This window comes from Drosophila sechellia, chromosome 2R (assembly GCF_004382195.2).
Source record: "Drosophila sechellia strain sech25 chromosome 2R, ASM438219v1, whole genome shotgun sequence".
Taxonomy (NCBI): Eukaryota; Metazoa; Arthropoda; class Insecta; order Diptera; family Drosophilidae; genus Drosophila; species Drosophila sechellia.
In genome coordinates this window covers 17412361-17418360 of record NC_045950.1, presented here as the reverse complement: position 1 = coordinate 17418360, position 6000 = coordinate 17412361, and the positions used below count along the sequence as shown (strand labels likewise).

Below are 6000 nucleotides of genomic sequence, written 5' to 3'. Positions count from 1 at the left end.
AAAGTCCCCTTATCGCTAAAAAATCACAGCAAAGTGCGAGCCCCCAAAAAGAGAAGCGCCAACGAGGCCCCAATTCTCTGCTGCTGCGCTGCTTCGCCTTCGGCTCGGCTCGGCTCGGCGACACCGACACCGAGACCGACACGAAGGCCAGCCCGAACGCAGACGAGCGTTTTCTCAGTTTTCTCAGCGTTTTTTCCGCCTTCAGTGCTCAGTTCAACTTTAGCTGCGCACGCGAGCGGTGCGTTTTTCCAGAAGCGCTCGAGAGTGGCTCGAAATTGTTAATTGCTGGCCAGGAAAATCCCTCAGCCGAACAAAAGGGGAAAACTCGCGCGCGATTTTCACGTTCGCCGATTCACACGCTACGACGATCGCTATAAAATTCGCAGTCCGAACGCAATTCAAATAGAAAACAACATAAACGAATTTGAAGTTTGTTATCAACGCGACTCTGAAGCTTAATGCGGGGCTTAGCTTGTTTTTTTGATATTCTGGCTTGTGCGACTTTCTGTTATTCTGATTTTCTGCGTGAGCTAATGCGTCGTTTTCCACCGACACTGGCTGGCAGCATTTTCCAGTGGGTCCTGCGAATTGGCGCGCAATTTCATTGAATTCCATTGAATTGAATGCAAATTGCAATTGCGGCACGGCGCGAAATTGAACCTTTGACAGCGCGCACACAACGTGGCGTATGCGTAATCTGTGGCAAGCGAATCGAAGTACTCGCAATCAAATTGAAATTGAAATGCAAATGTAAATCGAAATGGAAATGGGAATTGAAATGAAAGGCGCGCGCCGGCTCAAATAAATTATGCGCCAGTGAGTTCTAAGTGCTTCGTCTCTTTCCAAACGCGGTGTGGCCTCTCTTTTTCGCGTGGAAATACATACGTAAAAAAGTAATACAAGTAAAAAATAGACCCAAGCCCAGGCAATTGAAAATGCGATTTATATCGGTTCGAGTGGCAGCAACAACAGGAACAACTGGACGACCACAGCAACAACAAGAGGCGAACTGATGATCGCTGGCAACATGTCAAGCATAATTAATTTTCGATTCCGCCGATTTCTTGCCACCAGCAGCAGCAGCAGCAGCAGTAGAAGCACCTCATCTGGAAATCTGGAAGTGTAATTACGGGTAAACTTTGCGTCTTTACTTTTTCCTTTGTAATTAATCTTTGCCTCTCCCTGATTCCCCGATTCCCTGATTCCGAGATTCCCCGATTCTTTGTTGCTATAATGCCAAGTGCGATTTTGTTTTATTATAATGCGAAACATATAAACATTTCACTTATCTGTGTGTATCTGCGAACGTGTGTGCTATCTGCCTTTGTTGTTTCAACATTTTGCGAAAATTGTTTAAATGTTTGGTTTCTATTATCACATTTGGCACTCGCTCTCGCCGCTCTCTTGATTTCCTTCGAAATCAAAAGCGGATCAAGTGGCGAATAAGCAAACATATGTTTGAGTGTCCGGCAATTAATTGAGAACATTTGCATAGCATTTTGTATGGCGGAAATCACAGTTGGCTTTAATTGCCCGACAGCCTAATAAATCCAATTCGAAAACCATTGAGGCGTTCTATGTGAGCATTTCGAGTGTGTAGAGCGACTTTAAGCCGCTTAACAGCCACCAACTAAGTGAGCGATTAAACAAAGTGCCGCAGATCGGGTGCATGAGCACAAAACAGCTTATCTGTTGCCGGGCATGAGTCAGCGGTGATACATATTGTTTAACCAATTAGTAACGATGTGTCAAATATCACCAGGTGATATATAGATATATAAGCTGGCCAACTGTCAGGCTGCAAGGCTGATAAATCACTGCAGCAGCTGCTGCTGCAGCAACGGCAACTTGCAACTGCAGCCGAAACTCCAATTGCAGCGAAAATTGTCACTAAGCTAATCGCAGGCCATTTCCTGTATTACCCTCATCGAGCCATAAAAAGTGCCATCGGCTGGTGGAATACAATAAACTGGCTCATTAGGGGGACAGTCTGCCAGGAGGACACCAAAACAAATTACGACTCCTGGGGCAATGAAGACACAAACCGAAACGCAAACATAGAGCCAATAAAGTATGCACAGAAAGAAATATTATTTAAGTAATACATCCATGTACTTCTGTTCAAATTTCTATTTGTTTTATCAAATTTATTACCTTTTGTTTCGTATTTTGAACATACAACATACTGTATCTTTGATTGCTAAAATCTTATTAGTTGTAACGTATTTTCTTTCGCCACATTCTTTGTTTATCTCTGTGTAAATAACACTGGTAATAACTGCTCTTTGCAGGGGGGACTGCAAGTGGGATTGGGATTGGGATACGTTTGGGGGCGGGGCAGGGAGTAAGCCAAAGCTACATGGGTTAATACGAATGTGCGCCGGCATGTCCATGAAACGTCCATAGAACAGACGTCTGACTAGCAGTTCGCGTACTGGGCTAAACTGGCGACACACCAGCCCATGGATGACAGTCCCCATTCCCATTCGGCGTCCCCAAGCCTCCCATCCTTGAGCTACCCAAACCAATCCCCGATCCTCCCAACCCTGAGTTCCAGTGGCAGAGACAAACGGACGGACTTTCCCGTACTGCCTAGGTGTCGCTTTTTGTTGTTGTTTCTGTTCGCTTTATAATAAAAATGCAACCATACCAGTTTTGCCAACTGACAACTGGCATACACAGGCGGCGGGGCCAACTCGTTTGCCCCTTCTGTCCACCGACCAACATCAACATCAACAATAACAACTGCAACTACAACTACGAACTGCATGTGAATTTGGTTTCAAAAAAAAAACTATGTGTTTATACCCTTGGATCAAGGGTAATTGAAGTGGATGATGTTGTTTGCTTAGCACGAGTTGGGCAACTCTTGAATGAAGATGGGAACGAAAGTAGTTTTTACAAGTTTTGAAGTTAGAAAGTCCTTTGGAAGGAGCGAATCTTTTGGGTTCGAGAAAGTCATGATAACTAACTTGCATCTAGTAACTTGCCGACAGAATAGCGAATCTCAAAATTTATTTTCCAATTTAATTAGCTCTGCGTTATCTTAGATTCTTTAAGTAGTACTTGTTATACTTAGAAGCTTCCATTCTGCAAGATCCTGCTTTCCAGGGTATTCCCTGTTCGGATACGCTAGGGTACGATTCGGGTTGCGACTCTCTCTCGCTCCCGCTGGCCACGTTCACGCACCTGTCCAAGCACAGCAGAGCCAGGCGGTCTGCGATCCGCGATCTGCGGTCTGCAATCTTGGGGGGATTCGGTTCTGCTCCACACACGGGACGCTCGAGTCGAGCGATCTGCAATCCGCACGCTCACCTGGAGTGGCGAACAGCCAGTGCAACTGGTGGCTTTGCAGGTGTTTTTGTTTGTTTGTTTGCTGCACTTGATTATGCTGTCGAGGGGGGTTGGTGTACGGGGGTGAGGGGGGGACTGCGGTCTGCAACACTGCCTGCATAATAATAATCCACCAATTAAAATATGATCCCATAATAACTCGACACTCGCGCGTCTGCTTATGATTTATGGTTCAGCTGGTTCGGCCAGCGACTTTTAACTTATTTATAGAGATGGTCCAGCTATAGAGAACCCATTCCCCGATCCCCATTCTCCAATCCCGATTCCCGTTCTACGAGAAGAATTCTTCTAGTGGGGTAATTGTGTGCCTGCGACTACTTTTTCCGCCGCTTGTTCTTCGGCTCTCCGCATACTTTTGCATTTGCTTAAAGGTAAATTGCTGTCGCCAAGCGCCAGACGATATTGTGGCGAGTCACCCTCGCCACCCATGTTTCCCTCCCCCCTTCTGCCCCCTCCCGCTTCAAAGCCCCGATTCAAAAACCCCCTTTTTTAAACAAGCCGGCTTGGCTCGTTTCGTTTTGGCAAAACCCAAAACAGAAGACCAAAGAACGAGCGAAAAAAGAAGACTGAGAAGCAAAAAGCAAAACATTTGATACGCCCCCCTAGCGCCAAATGCCCCCCCGAACGTCCCGCCTTGTGACACCGCCTGTCCGACTGTTGCTTCTAATAAATAATTTTAAATGCTGACTACAAAACGAAACCGAACGGGCGGAGCGAAGTGAAGTGAAGTTTAAGTGTAACCCAATAGCCAAGTCGCGTTCTTAATTGCCTGCGTGGGATGTGGGGCTGTGGGACATGTTGCTGCCGCACGGCTAGCTAGCTGCTTGCTGTCTGCCGCGGCAAGATGTTGCAGCTGTGCAAAGTGGGCCAGGCCAAGTGCCCAAGTGCCCACTACTGGTGGGCTTCGAAAGGCACTGGTGGGTCCAACTCCAAAGTCTTGACACACGCATTCGGGGGTAGTTTCTCCGTCTGCCAGCCTCTGTTTTCCATTTTCATTTCCATTTTCCCCGTTAGATTGATTATGCTTATGACGTCAGCCTCTTTGTCGCCATATGTCTAGGCCCACACGCACGCACCCCACACACATACAAGCTCACCCGTAAGCTGCTGGGAAAAAGCATGCGTCATCGCAGCGTCTGTCGATTGCAATTTCACCAGCCCCCCCAATAGCGATTCCATGGGAATCCAGTCAAGGGATGTATGGGGACCCGCTCTCTGCGTCACACCATCAAAAGAATGATAATTTCGCCATGATACGCAACGCAAACACTCGCACACACACACACACTCACAAAGAGCCACAGAGCAATTTCCCTTTTTGTTCTACAATCACAGAAACTAATTAATATTTGCAGAACAATACACGGCTAATAAAAATTCCTCCGATAAGATATTAAAAATAGACAATTGCCCCGTATTCCACCATCCGTATCTGCTCATTCTGGTTGTGCCAGACTAAACGGCGTGTACTTTGGCGATTAGTCGAGTGTTTCGAGGGGTAATAAAGCACACTTTGGAAGGAGTAAATAGTGTTATATATGTAAGATATAAATATATTGGTAAAACTTCAAGTTTAGCTCTCATAGTTTGTTATACGCATTGCAAAGATAAACAGCTCGCTTGAACATAATTTAGTAGAATATTGATTTTCTAAGCCCCTAGGATACACAATCCTTCTACCAAGTTTGTCACAAAGTTATTTCACTTATAATAGAGCTTCCATATCTAAACTTAAACTTATGTGGAACGGGGAAATCAAAGTTTTCAGACTTTGTACCAGTACCCTCTATTCACCTACCACCCAACTTCCCTTTCTGCTGCGCTGCCTCATGCAGAAATAAACTAGATTACTAATACGCCGTGTTGTGCCACATTGTGCTCGGGTTATTTACAGTCAGCATTTGCAACAATTTACTCAGTGCAGCCAGACAAAATGGCGGCACTGGCAGTGCATGTGTGGTGGTGTCTGTGCGTGTGTGTGTGCAACCTCGCTGACAGCATTTGGTGCGTGCCATTTAACTTGACAAGCTCATTTGTTGCAATAGCAAACACAGCAACAGCCAGCTGAACATATGCCAAGCCAGCAAAAAACGAACATTTGTTTACAATATTTATTTATTTACTAACATTCATTCCCATTGGCCTGGCAGGCAGTCCGATTCGACAATGTCGGCCGCGTTTTGGCAGCGGAATCAGCAATTCGCCGCGAGAACAAACTATTTCAATTGTCGGTGCTATACTCGCATATGCGAGCTCGTAGCAGCATGAAGCTATCTACTATATATCCATATGTTCGCGACCAGGGGGAGCTGGTAATGGGAGTAGTAAAGCACCTTGATAACAGCGCTCGTGTGGCGCTTGGCTCCACCGACCATAAATCCCACAAATCGCCAGCCGCAAGTCGAAGTCGGGGCTGCAATACCCATCTTTTGTCCGAGTGCGATGGGGGTTTAGATGAGAAATTTGTAGTCGCAATTTCACACAAATTATGCAGATGGCACACAGAACCCCAAGCTTTTAGTTTCTCGCTGCTCCGCTCATTTGTATGTAAATGTATTAATGTGCATTTATGTATTTCCTATGCAAAGTCCACGAAAACTTGTAAAAAAAACGGAGGATAACAAAACACTAGATGCCCATAAAAAT

At 45.8% G+C, this 6000-nt stretch overlaps 1 protein-coding gene across 1 annotated transcript in view; it reads left to right on the top strand.

Moving 5' to 3' along the window:
- The first annotated feature begins 227 nt into the window (after positions 1-227).
- LOC6615376 (BMP-binding endothelial regulator protein) overlaps positions 228-6000 on the top strand; it is a 24410-nt gene continuing 18637 nt past the window's right edge. The window contains exon 1 of the mRNA XM_002039722.2: positions 228-1132. The gene's annotated coding sequence lies outside the window, so the exon portion shown is untranslated. The remainder of the gene's footprint in view (positions 1133-6000) is intronic.